This window comes from Ambystoma mexicanum, chromosome 1q, assembly GCF_040938575.1.
Source record: "Ambystoma mexicanum isolate Mex_15411 chromosome 1q, UKY_AmexF1_1, whole genome shotgun sequence".
NCBI lineage: Eukaryota > Metazoa > Chordata > Amphibia > Caudata > Ambystomatidae > Ambystoma > Ambystoma mexicanum.
In genome coordinates, this window is record NC_090922.1 from 1,345,232,936 (window position 1) to 1,345,250,386 (window position 17,451).

A 17,451-nucleotide genomic window follows, 5' to 3' on the forward strand; every position below is an offset into this window, starting at 1 on the left:
GGAGCCAAATAGCATTGAAGTAGGAGCAAAAAGGCATAAGTTAATAAAACAAATATTACAATTACTCTAAAACAGTGCAAATAGTTTGAGTTCACCAGAGGAGTTGATTCAATGCAATAGGTAGGCCAAAGTCAATGGGCTAGTGTCTTGTATAAGTAAAAATGGTTCTGGTATTTAAAACCAAAAAGTCTTTGCCACGGTTCTTAGAAGTAGTTCACGGAAGAAAGTTTTGTAAATAAACAAAATACAAATGCAAGTATGTCGGGTCACAAGCTGACTAGGCCTGCAAGTTCCACGAACTTTCACGGTGAGAGGTAAGTTCTCTCGGTTGGGTTTTCACAGTACCTTATATTGTAGAAAAAGATGCAGCTGGAAACTTCTGTTTGTGGCAGTTCTGCAGATCTCGCTGTTCCTGAGGCTCAGTCGTGTGGACAATAGGGAGGACGGGGGACTCTTGCACTGCACAGGGACTGGTCACAAAGCAGTCAAAATGGCAAATCTTCGATTCCGGTTGCTGTTTCTTCAAGCACACAAGCTGGTGTCCTTCTCCCTGGTTATTACTAATCAGCTCAGAGAATGGTATCCAGGTGGCTTAAGAGTTGTTTGGTCCTACCAACTCAAAGGAAGAAGTCATCCTAGAAGGGGCTTCTTTGTCGAGATGAGCGTGGCGATTCGGACCTGCAGCAGGGCTCCACCGGGCAAACCAACGGTCCAGTAGTTGCAGCAGCCGTCCTCTTGGGGTCTTTCGTTCCAGTGGTTGACCCTGCCTGCCAAGCCAAGAGACTCACCTTTTAAAGGTTTTCTCCCATTCATTCCAGCCTAGCTGCCACTCACCCACCAGGGTGGCTGTCCTTGCCGGACAGTCAGCCAGCCAATCACGCCAGAGTGCATTTGGGTCTCCAAGGAGACTAAGCACAGGGAGTTTTGGCACCTCCCTCACTTCTTGCCCACCCCAGACACTCGGACGACAGAGGCAGTCTTCAGTCCTAAAGCCCGCCAAAGGCATAGAAACAAAGGGACCAGACCTAGTTTGGCGCGCACAGATAAACACAAGGGCGTTTTCAAAAAGAAATGGCAAAAAAAGACCGGGACCCATTTAAACAAAGGGGCTTAAGGCGCCATCTTGAAAACATGGCTCCCGCGTTTTTTAGCTACCGGGGTTCACGGTCTGGAAAAATCATGGTAGTTCATTGTAAAACCACTGCCACCAGCTATTTCGATGGGAAAGGGTAGCATTTGACTGCTACATGAGTTTCTAGACATAGGGGATACTAGGTAACCCCTCCAGCACGATATATATTTTTTTAAACATATTTTATTGGTATTTAATCATATGAGCTTTGATTAACAAGTGACAAATTAGGAGTTAACAATTCGTCTTTTCATTACGTGTAGTAACATTTAACAAAACCGGGAGAAAGAAAAGAAGAAAAAAAAAGGGGAAACAACATAATGAAAAAACAAACAGTCTTCATTTGATGCTATGTCTTCAACTTCCATTTGGGGGCAGGGGTGGGGGGGAGCAAAAGTTCAAATGCAGAGAATGGTCTAAGTCGGGCATCTTCGCGAGTTAAGGTGAGTCTCTTTCAGAGATTATGCTGGTCTGGGCGTTTGTGATCTGCAGTAAAGGGTATGTCTCTCAGTAGGGCTTTGTCAGTAGGGCTTTCCACGATTCAAGGGTGTTGTTTAGTTCATCCACTCCGGAGTTGGCCCCTTCTTGCCATGCTCTGGTCTCTGCTTCGGTCCACCTTTCTAGTTCCTTAATCCAGCGTTCATATCTCGGACCTCCAGGTGACTCCCAAGCCATTGCAATGGTTCTTTTTGCAAGGATGCAGGATAGGTCCATCAGCTTGACTACATGCTTATATTTACTCATTCTGGGGTGGGCTCCTAACAAGCATTCTTTCGGATCCCATTTGTATCTGGTGATGCCAGCTGCTGTGCAGGTCTGCTTGACTTTGGACCAGAGTTCCATCTTCTTAGTACAGGCCCAGAACATGTGGAGCAGGTCAGCTGAGTCAGTGCCACACCAGGGGCAATTCGGTTATGCTTTCTTGTTAAAGCTGGCCACCCTCTGTGGGGTCATATACGTCCTGTAAAGGACATTCATTTGTATTTGCCTGAACCTGGTGTTTCTAGACACCTCCTTGGGATAAAGTAGTATCCTTTCCCATTCTTTGTCCGTCAGTGTGATACCCAGGTCGGTTTCACACCTTTCTTTTAGTGATGTGCTTTTGGGGTTGTAAAGCCGGAACACTGGCTTCCAGCCGTCTGCTAGATCATGCATCTCTTGTAGTAAAGGGTCCGGGCTGGGTTCCTCGGGCCAGTTGTCCCATTTTCTTTAAGCAATTTGTCTGAGTCGATGATACCACAGAAATTGGCCGATGGTGAGTACTTCTGCCATTTGTATTGATTCGAAGTCTCTGAATTTGCCATCTTCGAACATGTCCCCCCATGCATAGATCCCAGCTTCTCGCCACCGCGAGGTCTGTTCTAGTTTTACATGCGTCCACCAGGATAGGGATGTTGGGCGAATAGGGATTGCTCAATTGCAGGGTGGAGCGGGTTCTGGTCCAGATCTGTCTGCCCAGCTTTGCAATCATGGGGACATCCTGTGTCTGTTTCAGTGGGTTCTAGAGTGTCTCTTTGGGGAACAGATTGGCGGGTATCTGTCGTAATAGTTCCAGCTCAGTGTTCGACTCATCCTGAAGCCATTTTGTCACGTGGCTAAGCTGTGCCGCTAAGTAATACATTTGAAAGTCAGGAAGTTGCACTCCACCTTCTTTGTGACGCAACGTGAGAATTGATAGAGGTAGTTTGTGTCTGGATGGGCCCCATAGGAAGTCTCTGATTAACGTTTCCAGCTTCTTGAAGAAGGGTGGACGGATGAAGCAGCAGATGTTTGTGAAAAAGTATAAAAAGCGAGGGAGGATTATCATTTTTGCAATGGCTGCTCTGCCCATCATTGCGAGTGGTAGTTTCGACCAGAATTTCATGGATTTGCGGAGTCCTTTCATTGTTATTTCGGTGTTGTGGTCGTGTGTGAGTTCTGGAGTGCGATGTATATTGACTCCCAGATATCGGAATTCCTCAGGCTGCCATTTTATCCCCACAGCCGGCAGGTCGACTTCTGGTAGGTCTCTGAGTCGGGCCAGTGGGTATGCACAGGATTTCGATCTGCTGAACTTGATCCCTGAGTAAAGTGCATAGTTGTCTAGGATGCCTAGTATAACTTGTGTATTTACATGTGGGTCCTTCAGGTATTAGAGCACGTCATCCGCGTATAGAGATATTATGGAGTAATGGTTGCCCAATTTGAAGCCCACGTCAAAGAACTGCTTTCTAAGATAAATGGCGATCGGTTCCAAGCCTAAGATGTATAACATTGGTGATAATGGGCATCCCTGCCTGGTGCCTCACTGTATCTCCCAGGGTTTTGAGATCATTCCTCCAGTCTTCACTCTCGCCATGGGTGAATTGTAGAGTACTTTGATCCATCTCACAAAGCCTTCTCCAAATCCAAACTCTCCCAGCACCTCAACTAGCCATTCCCAGAATATGGAATCAAAGGCCTTGATGGCATCAAGTGAAAGCACCGTGAGATCTTCGTTTCTTGTGTGGGTTTCCGCCGTGATGTGCTGAAGCCTTCTCAGGTTAGCCATGGTATTGCGCCCGGGGACGAAGCCGTTCTGGTCATCATGTATTAAAGTTCCCACCACCCTCGCAAGTCTTTTGGCTAGAATAGTGGTCAGGATCTTGCTATCTTAATTTAGCATCACTAGTGGGTGATACAAGTCGCAGTCTGTGGGTGGTTTGTTTGGCTTGAGCATGGGGATTATGATTGTCTCTTTCATGGTGTTGGGGAGAATTCCATTTTCGTATGCCTCCATGAAAACCTTGTGCAGTATTGGGGTGATGGTTGCTTCGTAGGCTTTGTAAAATTCGGGTGGAAGGCCGTTGCTACCAGGAGTTTTGCAGGTGGGCAGAGACCTGATTGTTTCCGTAACATCTTCTGTGTTGATTTCCGCATCTAATGCCTCTCTCTGTTCTTCGGATAGCTTCGGGAGTCCTATTTCCTCCAGGGTGGTCTTAATTTCATCTACGGGTATCTCGGCTGTTCGAGCTTTCACAATCAGGCCAGTAGTCTGCCTGGTTTATCAGCTTCCTTATGGGCCCTGGCGGTGTTTGTTGTGAAATCAAATTTGGCCAACCTGTCCCAGGCTGTGCGGCATTCAACGCAAATTTCTTGCAGAGTCACTTCCACCTCCGGAATGGCGTCTGAGCAGGCTTCGAGGCGCATTATTCGGCTTCTCGCTCCTCTAGCGTCGCCATCAAGTGCTCCCGGATGCCTCCTGCCCTGATATTGCTTCTCCATGTGTCACTACCTTCATAGCCTCCCACAGCGTGCTCCAGCTTGGTACAGATCCTTTGTTGGTATCAATGTAGTCCTCTAATCTGGTACCCAGTGCTTCTCTGAAGTCATGATCAGTGAGGGCTGCAGTGGGCATTCTCCATGTCGGAATCGGTGGTCTGTGTCCTCTTAATTTCCATTGCATAATTAACAGCGAGTGATCAGAGATCGACCTGCCCAGTTATGCCGTGGTGTCTGCAAACAGGGTTTGTTCTCTGTCGATTGAAGAGATGGTCAATTCTTGTGTGGCTCTTGTGTGGGCCCAAGTAGAATGAGTAACTTCTCTCGGCAGGGTGGTGTTCTCTCCAAATGTCCACCAAGTTGAGGTATTCCAGCGTGTCGTTGAGTGCTTGGGTGGCAGCATTATGTGGTTGTTGAGGGGATATAGATCTGTCCAAGGTTCCGTTTCTGACGCAGTTGAAGTCGCCTCCCCATATGAAGGTTCCTTCCCTGTGGTGTACCATCTTGGCGCATATTGTCTTGAGGTGTGCGGGTATTCCATGATGCGGAAAGTAGTTCACCAGGCAGACCGCAGTGTGCTCGATGGGTCCCCACATTATTAAATACCTGCCTTCTCTGTAGGCCTCCGTGCCTAGCAGTTGAAATGGAACGTTCGGATTCACCCACGTGAAGACCCCTCGAGCATAGCTGGAGTAAGGTGCTCCTTTCCCTATGCCTTCCCATCGTTCTGCCAGCTTGGATGAGGACTCCTCCGATAGGTGGGTCTCTTGAAGTATTGCAATCGAGATCTTCTTTCTGCGGAGATAGGAATGAATCTGATTCCTTATGTATGAGCCCATCCCGCGTACATTCCACGTCATAATTTTCAGTTGTGTTGCCATTGGGATGGAGTGGTGTGTCCTTTGTGTCTGCCCATTCTGATACCGTGCAGCAGCCGTTGATTCCCATCAGTGCTTTCCCGTTCTCGGCTCTTAGTTCTGAGCTTGTCCAAAATCTGTGGTGACTCTGCCCTCTGCCTCTTCAATTGTGGTAATGTGAAGACTGTGTAACCAGTAGAACATTTAACGAAACTGAAACTGGTGCGCCCAGCGACTGCATTTTTCTTGCAGTGCTCGGGCGCTCTCGCGCCGTCAGGACCCATCTGGGTATCGGGCTTGAGCTGGGTTGGTCAGGCAACTGGCCTGTCCTGGTCTGTTCATGGGGGTTAAGTCCTGTGCCTGGTGCGGGGCCAAGCGAGGGCCACATCTATTTAGCTAACTATAGTGTAGGTTACTTCCTTGGTGGCAGATTGCCCATGTTTTGTGTTGGAGTTGCGATGCTGCAAGTGTTGGTGGTTCATGTGTGCTGTTAAATGGTTTTCCTCATTTGTCCCAGAGGTGGGTGTCTCCGCCTTCTGCGAGGTTGTTGTCCTCCATCCACATATTGGCAGCTGCTGGGGACTCTAGGAAGATCGCGCGACCCTTGAAGATGACCTTCAGCCTTGATGGATAAAGCAGCATGTATTTTACATTTAATTGCCAGAGCCTGGCCTTAATCGGCACAAATTAATTTCTTTCCCTTTGGACCTTTGGGATGTAGTCTGGGTAAATGGTTATTTTGGCGTTGCCACGTTCAATGGGGCCCTCCTCCCTGGAGTACCTCAGGATGGTTTCACGGTACTTGGAAATTGAGTATTTTGGCGATTATCGGGCGAGGATGTGAGCCAGGAGGGGTTACTTTTGGAGGCACCTGTGTGCCCTTTCAACTGCGAATCCTTGTGTGAGTTTTCCTGCGCCTATTTCTTGTTGCAGTAGGGACTCTATGTATGCTGTTGGGTTCGGGCCCTCGTCACCTTCCGGTACTACCAATATTCTGATGTTGCCCCGTCTGGCCCTTCCCTCTGCCTCTTCAGCCCTCGCCTCGAGTATGGCGACCTTCCTCTCGAGGTCTACGACCTTGGCCTTCAACTCGGCAGTGTTTTCAGTCGTCTCCCTTAAGTTTGTCACTCTTTCTGTTAAGTTCCTGGCATCTTGGCGCACCAGCTGGATATCAGATCTGAATTCATCTATCTTCGAGTCTATGAATGTGCGCAGTGATGCAATGGCTTCTAGCACTTGGGATTGACTTTCAGTGGAGTCCGCTCCCTTTGTTTGTGGGGGTTCGGAGGTGCAAGGGTGGAAGCTGGTCAAGCTCTTCATTTTGGCAGTGACAAAGGTGTCCATTGTGGCCGGTTTAGCTTTGCCCCTGGCGGCCATGGCAGTGTTTTGGTACACTGGTGCCTGATTTATCACAGTGGCAATATTTTTCGGCTCCTGATGATGGTCAGGGCAAGGGAGCTCTAATCTGGATAGGTGTGCTGGTATTGGTCCGTGGCAGTCTCTAGGTGGAGCGAGGGCTAACCTTGTGGCCCGCAGCGCCTAGAATACCTAGTTTCAAGTGCGCCAAAGGTCTATTCAGCTCCTTGGTGTGGCCTGGGTATTTCCAATAATGGGGGGACTAATGATTTCTTATCTCCAGTAGGAGTTAATGTCCTCCACCTTCTGTTCAGATCCGGGGAGGGCTTTATGCACCAAGGTGGTGTGCGTCAGTGCTCTGAGTTGTAGGGCGGCCACTGTGGCCCTGCTATTAGCTTGCACGTCCCCCCTCTCTCCTCACCTCTGGTTTTTCGGGTCCCCTCCCCACTGAGGCCCGCTGGATCGGGGGCCAGGCGGGAAGGCAAGGTGCCCTTGTTTACTGTAACCCGGCTTGTTGGTTCTCCTTCCGTTTCGGGGATGTTAGCCAGCACAGGTCTCTCCTTCTGCGGGTGCGGGCGTTCGGAGATTTAATTTCAGATGAATCGGGGTGTTGAATGGTTGATCTCGCGTTTCCCAGCCTCTATCGTGCTCTCAGATGCTGCAGGCGGGGCTCTCTCCCTCTGCTGGGGCAGGCTCCGTGCTACGCAGCTCACCGGGGTCAAGGTACCCGGTATTGATCTGCGCCTCGTTGCGGAGGAGAGATTCACACGGGCGCCCTCCCCTCTGTCACTCGCCGTGAAAGCTCACTGTGGCGGCGTAATCCAACATTTGCGTTCCGATCGTCGTTGGCGTTGTGGGACGCGCCGTTCCGGAACGGTTTCGTTTTAAAATAAAAGTGTAGGAAGAAGTTGAAACTTGCACTCTCAGTGCACTGCACTCAACGTTCCCATAAACTGCAGGCGCGTGTGTTTTGTGGTTTGTATTGTGCATGGGAGGGGGCGTGACGATGGGGTTTGTGGGGAGCGGTGCAGACCAGTAGGGAACATAGTTCCACTACTTCTAATCGTTCACTTCGACCACTGTCTATCTTGCACCCAATTCCGTTTTTTAGGCCTCGCTTCAGCATTCTTTTGATGCAAGTACAACAGGCCTACCCCAAAGCCTTTTACTCATACTTTTTTCAAAAGCTTTGCTCCTCCAGGTTATTTGCCGTTTTACAATACCCCTTTAAAGATCAGTTTTTTATTATTTGTTGGCATATTGTCTGATTTATTATTCAGGAAAGCTAATTTTCTTTTTTCTTTTTATGGATCAGCTGCTTTTCTATTGCCTCTTGTCATTATTCCAAAGCTCCCAAGGATGCTCCTTTTTTCTTGGATGTATCTTCAGCAATCTGGAGAAGCTACTCTACCTTGGTGCAAACAAAGCTTATTTCATTAATGTTCTCGTTTAGTGTGTGCACAGGAATATTTCCAATATTCTTTTTTTAGTTTTTTGTAGACCGTATGTTTTAATTAACAGGTTTTCAAATAGTACTTTTACAAGACACCAAGCAAACAAAACTTGTCAGCAAGTACTCCAATTAACAAGAGAAAAGTGAGTTACAAAAAGAGAAATAAACCTCCCACAACCCACCTTCTCCCTACCCAGGTCCAGAAATGCTGAGATACATTAATGTGTAAATGATAAACCAGCTGTCAATGTGCTTATGTAAAGTCAAGAAGGCCAACGGTTCAAGAGTATAGTTGGGAATGTGGAATCTTTATTAGTGGATTTACATGTTCTAGAAATTGAAACCATGTAGCAAAAAATATTCTGTCATGGATAGTATGTGTCATCTTTTCACATTAGCAAATCCCCCATTTATTGTTGCATTCATTGTTGGGACATACGCACACTTCCACTGTAAGGCTATTGCAAGTCGGGCTAGTAAGCTCTTATTCAAGTTCTTTATTGCCGATACCAAGCTTTGTTAAGTTGTTCAGAAAGTATCCTAACAAACCTAATTCGGGGAAAGGGTTGATACCAGCAACCCACATTAGACATGTTTTCCAAAAATGCATTGGTTTGGGATAGGTTCACCAAATGAGTAAATACGTACCCTCTGCCCCACAATGATGCCAGCATAAGCCAGAACCTTTTTCAAAAGAGTACTTAACTCACTCGGGGAGAGCAACCATCTTGGTAGTGATTTGGATCTGTGTTCAAGATGTTAGATGCTAATAGATCACTGTTTAGCTGATTTCCAGATTCATTCCGATGCTTTGTCACTTCTCCCCCTCTCAAGAGCTAGATGCTGCTTAGCTGTATATGAACAGAGGTTTGCTTTTATTTGTGATATTAATTAATTAAAAATCTCCTTATAGCGGTAGCACAGAACACTATATATTTGAAAGGGATTATCTGGCCTAAAGCCCCAGCTTAAATATTCATAGCCCAAAGCCCAGTGTCTGATTTAGAAATATTGCTTCCTGTTAATTTAGTTAAGGCCAAAATCGTATTTTAATATGTAGTGTTTTGAGTCATACCTTCAAAGAACATGTGAAGTGTATATATATTTGAGGCTTGTGGGTCTGCTTAAAATCACATGAATCGCATAGGCTGACATCCAGTGGTTGGTGCAGAGTATTACAGGACTTGTTTTCAGAATTCAAAAAGGGACGTCGACAGGGCGTGTTTGTAATACTATTCCTAGTGTGACGTGTACTGAGGCGGAGAAAAATTCCTGGGAGGCAAGTATTGACACAGGTACTGACACAAACAGGATGCACAGATGCAGAAAGAGCTCTTCTGTGAACTCGGAGGAGCGTTCTAGCCTTCCAGGAAGAAATATACCTGTACAGACTTAAAAACCGAAGAGGTACTTGACACAATGTCAAGCCATCCCTGGAGCAAGTGTTTGTGTAAGCTGTTTGGTGCGCGAGATTCAAAGGGCTGAAGACCGGAGGAAATGTGTCTCTAACAGATCGGATACAAGACCAAGCAAGAAGCTGATGAGGCAGTAGGACGGCCTCCCGGAGGAGGTGAACTGCGCAGTGGTATTGGTCAGTGGATGCAGAAACTGCAGTGAGCCAGCGGACGTCGGAAGACGCTGAAGACCAAGATAATGCCAGTGCAGACCCCTGGAGAGTCTGGAGCCTGGCCAAAGATCCCAGAAGGTACGGAAGAGACCTGGCGGGGGCACAAGAGCGTCCTGGCAACTGAGTAACAGCACATGTGGAATTGGCAGGCACCAGTCCCCTAATTTGAAAGGAGGTACAAGGGAACATTTGCGTGATAGGAAATCATCCTTATGTCAGTGATGGTACCAAAACCACTGACTACCAGATAAGGGACAAGGACCAAATGTGATTGAGTGTGACCTTTGCGTCCGAGGATGTCTTCCTCGTGTTGGTGGTAGCCCCAAGGCCACTAACCGTCAAAAGAGTTGAGGACCCCAACGATGGAGAGCAAGATTAAGATCAGAGTCCTCTTTCTTGTGGCAGTACTTGGCAGGGAAGTGAACTAAGTAGTCCAAGTCAAAGACAAGGTGAAACCAGAATTGAGTGTTGTAGGTGTGAAGCCTAAGGGCAAGAAGACCAGGAGAAGGGAGTCATTCTCCTGGTAGCCGGGAACAGCAGTCCAAGAAGGCCTGAACAAGGGAGTGATTCACCCAGACTATCAGAAAATATACTTTAGGAAAAGGGAAGCATTTTTTTGACTCACCAAGTGTGAGTACCCGAGTGTTTGGGACTCTACTATCAGGGGAAGGGAGCCATTCCCCCTGATAACATGTGAGAAGTCTTGTTTGGAACATTACTAGAAGGGCATGGGAGATAATCCACCTGACAATGTGTGGGACACAAGACTGTTTTTAACTGAATAGAACTGTTGCAACAAACCAGCAACTTAAACCCAGGAGAAGGGAGTCATTGTCCTGGGATTGGCCAGCAAGATCCTACTTTAGCTATAGATTCTAGTGTGAGGCTCAGAAGCAAGGTTTGCATGACGCTGGACATTTTGAGTTGCCAGACATCCTGACCGTTACCTTAGGTCTTTGTTGAAGCAGAGTACCCCCTGCACCCCTAGAGATAGGTAGGTTTTCTTTTCTCTTTTCTACTGAATAAGTCTTTGCCCCCAGATATACCCCCTTTGTGTCAGCCTTCTGTACCATTACAGTGCTTGGGTGCGATGACCAAAAAGCAGTGGAATGGAAGGATACAAATAGGCTTGTTCTCAATGTAATCTTATGGAGGACAGGGGGAGACATATGCTTTGTGTTTACTTACCCCCAAACCCCTACTCTGATTTTCCCAGGGTACTGGATGGGTCAATGGGGGGGGGGTTGGATTTCCCACCTTTGTTTCGGGTTGGAGGTGCCCAGCATCTGCAGGTGCAAGGATTTGTCCGGTCCAGGAGCTGAGTGCAACCCTTTGCGATGGAGAAACGCAGAAAGCATTGATGCAGACCTCTTCAGGACACTTCACAGGACGGGGAAGGCGAGTTCCAGAGACGGCCAACACACACAGATGGCAAGCGTCCTCCCAGTTGCTGTTGAAGACCTTCCTGAGCAGGAAAGCTGAAATTCGATAGGAAGGCTACATGCCACATGCTTGCAACCATTGAAGTTCCAGCTGCATCGAGGTAGGCCACTGATGATCTGGTCAGTCCACAGGGGATGGTCCAGGGACATTTCTGAAGGTTCAAAATGGCTGGTTACTCAAATACGTAAAAACCTGTTGGTCCCACCAGTCCACGGGTTGAAGCATTGCCCAGGGCCGTCGCTGATCAGGTAGTCCACTAGGGCTTCACCACGCCATTGCAGGAAGGGATGCTGGGCCTCTTCCGGACTATTCTTCGGATTTTCATTTGGCTACAAAGCTGGTCTGAAGAAATAGCTGCAGGAGTCCTCTTCTTATCCAAAATCCAGCCTGGAAGCAAGTCCAAGCCCACCAAGGGTAAGGATATGCACCATTGAAACAGCTAGCTGTGGTCCAATCGGGGAAAAACGCTCACACTCACACACTCTCACACACTCACTCACACACACACACACTCACACACACACACACTCACACACACTCACACACACACACTCACTCACACACTCTTTCTCTCTCTCACACACACTCACACTCTCTCTCTCACACACACACACTCTCTCTCTCACACACACACACACACACACACACACACACACACACACACACACACACTCTCTCACTCTCACTCTCACTCTCACTCACTCTCTGGGATGGAGAACCTCACTGTGGATGCTCTGAGCAGACAGAATTCAGCATGGAGGACATTCTCTCATTATGGGACTCCTCAGGTAGACCTCTCCGCTCTCAGTATGAACAGTGGGTGCAAGTTATTCGGCTCTAGGGAATGTACTAATGGTCTGGTGGTCCTTCAGCCTGCTTTGTATTTTCACTGATCCGGTCATCCTACTGGTTCTCAAGATACTGCACCTTTTCAGGTCCATGTTGATTTTGATTGCTTTGGAATGGGCCTGCAGATCAAGCTGACTAGAGTTGCTGGACATGTACATCTACCCTCTCTGGTGCCTCCTGAAGGGAGATCTACTCTTTCGGAAGGGTGGGAGCTTCAACCTTCATGCCTGGATGCTGAGAGGCTGAGATATAAGAGGAATGTGCCGGATGATGTCCTGGACTTCTCCTCTCGAAGCCCTGTTACCAAGTAAATTTGTTGCCTTTACGGGGTGTATATTTTTGGCCTGGTGCATGGAGAGGGATCTGGATCCCTTTACTTGTCCCACATACTCTGTACTGGATTCTCTTATTTTCTTGGTCCTAATGGGCCTGCAGATTGGTTGATTATTTATTATGCACCTATACACAAGTGTTTCAAGGCGCAACCAGGCAAGGGGATGGGAACACGGGGAGGACAAGACAAATGATCTTACTAGGCCTGGTGTCATTTAGATTGTGCAAGTGTGCACAAGAAGTGCTGGGGAGAGTACAGAGCAGCAGTTAAGTGGAGTTAAGTGCAAGGAAGCCTGGACCTACAGGGGGCAATCCCAACTAGGTAGTGCAAAATAGGACAGGCAACAAGTGCAGGGGGACTGGTCCCCGGGGAGGAGGGGGGGGCGGACTGGTGTCCAATATGACTCGGAGGACACTGGGCAACCAGTCAGTAAAAGGAGCAGGGTTAGCCAGGGAGAGGGAGCCAGTAAGAAGAGGAGAAAATGAAGGTCATGAGCTTCCAGAGCTTAAGGAGAGCCTGCTCAAGGCGGAGACAGGTGGGGAGGCCATTCCAGAGGGAAGCACCTGCAGAGGAGAGATCTACCCCCCCATTCTCTGCTTGGAGAAACGACTCGCCCACAGCGGATTAGAAGTAGACGAGCGGTAGACTGTAGGAACAATGGTACTTGGGGAAGAGAGAGTTGAAGGTAGTGAGGGCTACATCCCCAGAAAGCCTTGTGGACAATGGCGATGGCCTTAAATTTGATCCTTGCAGCCACCGGGAGCCAGTGGAGGGATTTCTGGGACGGTGAGATGCGATCCATGGGCTTGAGGCCAAGGACAAGTCTTGCGGTCCTGTTCTGGATTAGTTGAAGAGGGCGAAGAGTGGTTAGGCAATTAAGAAGGAGGTTGTTGCAGTAATTCAGAATAGAGAGAAACAGGGCTCTGGAGACGGTGAGCTTCTGGGGGAAGGCGAGAAAAAGGAGAATACCTTTTGAGGAGGTGCAGCTGGAAAAAATGGGCCTCACTGGCAAGGTTCATCATGTGTGGAGAAAAGGAGAGTAGAGTCGAAGATGAGCCCAAAGAGGGTGAGGACATGGGGCCCACGGAGGGCAGCCAGAGAGAGAGGAAAAGCAGGAGTAGGGATCCCAATGAGAAAGATCTGTCTTACTGGTATTAAGGCAGAGATCATTAGGGGCGCACCATGACTTGATAGCGGATAGACAGTTGCGGATGAGCGAAGAGGAGGCAGAGTGTAGCTTGAAGGAGAGCTGCGTGTCATCTGCATAACACTGAAAGTTAGAGGGAATGGTAGAGATCAGGATGGCCAAAGGGGCCGGATGGACATTGATGGGCCAGGGGGAGAGGTTAGAGCCCTGGGGAACACCACATGTGGAGAGAGAGGTGGTGCAGAGAAAGGACCCAAGCTGAACCTTTGAAGGTCGGTCTAGGAGGAAGGAGGTCAAACACGCCAGAGCCGTGATGCCCAGGGGCTCGCTGAGGCGAGTAATCAGGATGTTGTGGTTGACCATGTCCAATGCAGAGGAAAGATCAAGGAGAATGAGGATAAGAGGGAGAGCTAGAGTCCAGATTAGAGAGTAGATCTTTACCGGGTTTCAGGAGTGCAGTTTCTGTTCCTCTGGCTGCTCTCAAGCCAGACTGATGGTCATGGAGATAACCAAAAGATTCAGTGTGGAGGGTTAGCTGAGAGTGGGAGATAGCCATCTTCTCCAGGAGTTTGCCCTGGAAAGGAGTGATGGAGATCGGGCAATAGTTTCCCGGGATGGAGGGGTCGCCAGATTGGCCCTTTGAACGGGTACCTTGCCGCGATTTCAGTCTTCAAAGGTACCCATGAGCAGGGCTTGTTCTGCCCCATCCACACTGTTATGCATCATTTGCGTGGATGGTGCAACCAGATTTCCCAACACCAGTGTGTGCTTCCGGCATAGGATTAAAATGTAGCATTGACATTTCTTATGGATTCTCCATTTGACTTTCTGCATTCTTGTTGGAAGTTGCTCACCCTTAAGGTGATTTTCCTGATGGCAATCACTTTTGCCAGGTAGGTAAGTGAGCTTCAGACATTGATAGTTAAACCTCCCTATTTGGTTTTCTCTGATGAGAAGGTGACCTCATGAAGGTAGTCACATATTTCTCGATCTCTCAAAAGATCTGTTTTCCTATCTTTTTTTTTTTTTCTTCTGCCTCTACCTTCCAAGGTAGAGGAGTGATTACTTAGGCTGTATCTGGTGCGGGTCCTCAGCTATTGTGTCTCTCAGATGAGGGATGGCAGGAAAGATGACCACAATTTTTTTGGTTATGATGGTGCTTTTGCTGGCACGGCTTTGACTAAACAGACCCTTTAAAGCTGCATCATAATCTGCATCTTGAAATACTACGATCTGGGTGGTAGCATGTGCCTGAAGGTCTCAGAGCTCATTTGACCAAAGGACTGACTGCCACCTCATCCTGCAGAGAGGAGTCCCTGTTCTGTACATTTGCCAGGCGACTATGTGGGACTCGCTGCACACGTTGACCAAACACTACTACTTGCATTCCCAATCCAGACGGGAAGCTTGTTTTGGTAGAATGACCCTCCAGAGCTTTCTGGCATAGGTGGTGTCCTCCCTCTTCCAAGTCTACGTACTGCTATGGGATACTCATCATAGATGAGGAATCTAAGAAAGGAAGGAATAAATAAATACATTAGAAGAAATTAATTCTCCCTCTGTAATGTTCTTTCTGATGGATGTTCATAGATTCCTCATTGCCCTCTTAATCTGCCCCACTTGGCGGATACCTAATGCACCTTTCAGTGACGCTGTACCTCCGGATCAGTGCGCTAGAGAAAAAGGGTAGAACTAAGGTCATGGATCACAGCACCTAAACATATACTGGCCCCCCGACGTCCTGTCTGTTGTAGAGGCGTCAAGTGGAGTTGAAGCGTAGCCTAGATGCGCCCCCTGGTGGTGGAAAATATTTCTTTATAGCAGCTTTGCTGGGAGAGAGTGATCGTGATGAGGAATCTGTGGGAGGAACATTCCTCAGAAAGAACATGGTGAGAGGTGAGTAATTTGTTTGTTAGTGCACGCAGCCCTCTAGTAACTGTTTCCTGCTACATGGTTGTAGGTACATCACAGGGCTAATGGGAGGGAAGAAAATTGAAACCCTAGGCAACCAAAACACACAGTAATTAATGTCATAAAACTGACCCCAAGTGCCAAAAAAAGTCTAAATTGATTCCTATACCTCTAAGACATTGCATTATGTGTAATATATTTGTGCATAAGACAGTAACTCTAGTACCTAGAGGGAGGAGGAGAAGAGTTTAAGTACTGTAGATCACTTCCAGAAGCCACCAAACGTCAGCACATTTGGCTGATGGCACCAGACCTATTCCACTCCTATACTTACAGTAACACTTTGCAGTAATAATTGTAGCCGGGCGTTCTCCATTGGCAGGATTGTGATGGAAGATGTTCAAAATAGATACAATCAGTGATGCTTTCTTAAATTCTAGTCTTTAGCCGAAAACTCAATAGAGACAGGAAAAATGCAGGTAAGTACTTCAAAATCACTTTGGTAGAGTTCAAAGTTTCTGCATAGGAACTAACTGGAAAATGTCAGTAGGTACAGCCACGATTATGATGACAAGGAAGGTACATTCCAGTTCTACTCCACATGTGTGAAGAGATCAGCAACTGATCACAGGGGATGCCGGAGGAGACTTACTTTAAGAGCTCCAGTGCCAGGTTTGAGACTCTGTGGCCCCAGGAAGATGGAAAAGCACAGAAGGATTCAGCCAGTCAAAGGCTATGGCAAAATGTAGTAAGAGGCCTGGAAAGTCCTCTGGACACGGGCGACCCCTCGGGGTACATATCTTGACTTAACCCACCAACCCAGGGCCCAGAGGTAAGTACTCATGGTTGCGAGTCCTGAAATGTTGATTCAGGAACAGAAAAACAACTGGATGAGTACATATCTTTAACCAGTGGTGTTTGCAGCGTCCAGACACAGACCCAAAAGCGACACATGATGGCCCAAATGAACAGGAGAGGCAGGGTATTGCTTTATGAATACCCTTCTGTGTGACTTTCGTCATACACCAAAGTGGATGACCAAGATGGTCAAATGGGAAACAGCCCAGTGATGCCCCTAAGCATGGAAGTCCCGGTCCAGCCAATATGGGCTACGGGGAGTAAGAAGAGGGCAGGAAGAGGACAGACTATGAAGGACATCCAGCAGTCAAAAATTAAACTGGAGAAGTAGTTTCTATGTGTTAAATCCTTCAGGGGTAAGTAAACCTGCAGCCTTTTGGAAGAAAATCCAGCAGAATGGAGGCAGAGTCAGGGTCTTACCTAGATACACCCATACACTTATGGACTGGCCTACACTAGCCCTCGAGTCACACACCAGGGCACACATGTTGGCTGCCATCTGATTGGGATAGCCCCAAAAACCAGCAAACACTTGGGTCCACCCATACAGGATGTCTAATGGCCATTCTAGGACTATGGACTGATCTAAACCAGTCCAAACCTCAATAGAGGGTGCAGGGCTGGGGCTTAAAGTGAAACCATGTGGGCACATCTGTCATTTTATGCCTGCTCCTAGTTCCCAAGACAAAAGAATTGGCAAGAAATGGACTATTAAAAAAATTAAAACACATTAGTTACCCCCATAACTACCAATAAGGCAAATTAGGGTAATAATGCGGTAAATTGGCTTGCCACCCATGGAGAAGCCTGAACTAAATTACAGCTGCCTCCAGCCTACTCCCTAAAACTAGTGTAGGGTGATATAATATGTGTGGGCCAATGCGGGGTGCATCAAAAGCACCCCTTTCCTGGGAGACATGTGGGCTACTATAGGACCAATACAAAAAGAAAGGGTTGCTGTGGGATGGAGACTTCAGTAAAATTCCCTTTTGACTCGAAAATATCAGAGACCCTAAAAGCCAAAGGGGAAAAAGTTTAGAGGGCCCATAAATACGACTGCAAACCCCCAATAAAGTGAATCCTGCCCTATCACCCGCCGGCTGATTTCCAAACACTGTTTTGAGAGCCTCTAGGAGGAAACATACTTTCAATAAGCCAGATGTGCTGCATCTAAGACATTTCTAACACCTGTACGACCTCACTCCCCTCTTACTCTCCCTACTCCTTCCCAAACCCACCTACCT

The 17,451-nt window shown here is 47.8% G+C and overlaps 1 protein-coding gene across 2 annotated transcripts in view; it reads left to right on the forward strand.

Moving 5' to 3' along the window:
• Positions 1 to 17,451, forward strand: part of EPS15 (epidermal growth factor receptor pathway substrate 15) — a 1,698,287-nt gene that overhangs the window by 627,457 nt on the left and 1,053,379 nt on the right. The window lies entirely within an intron of this gene.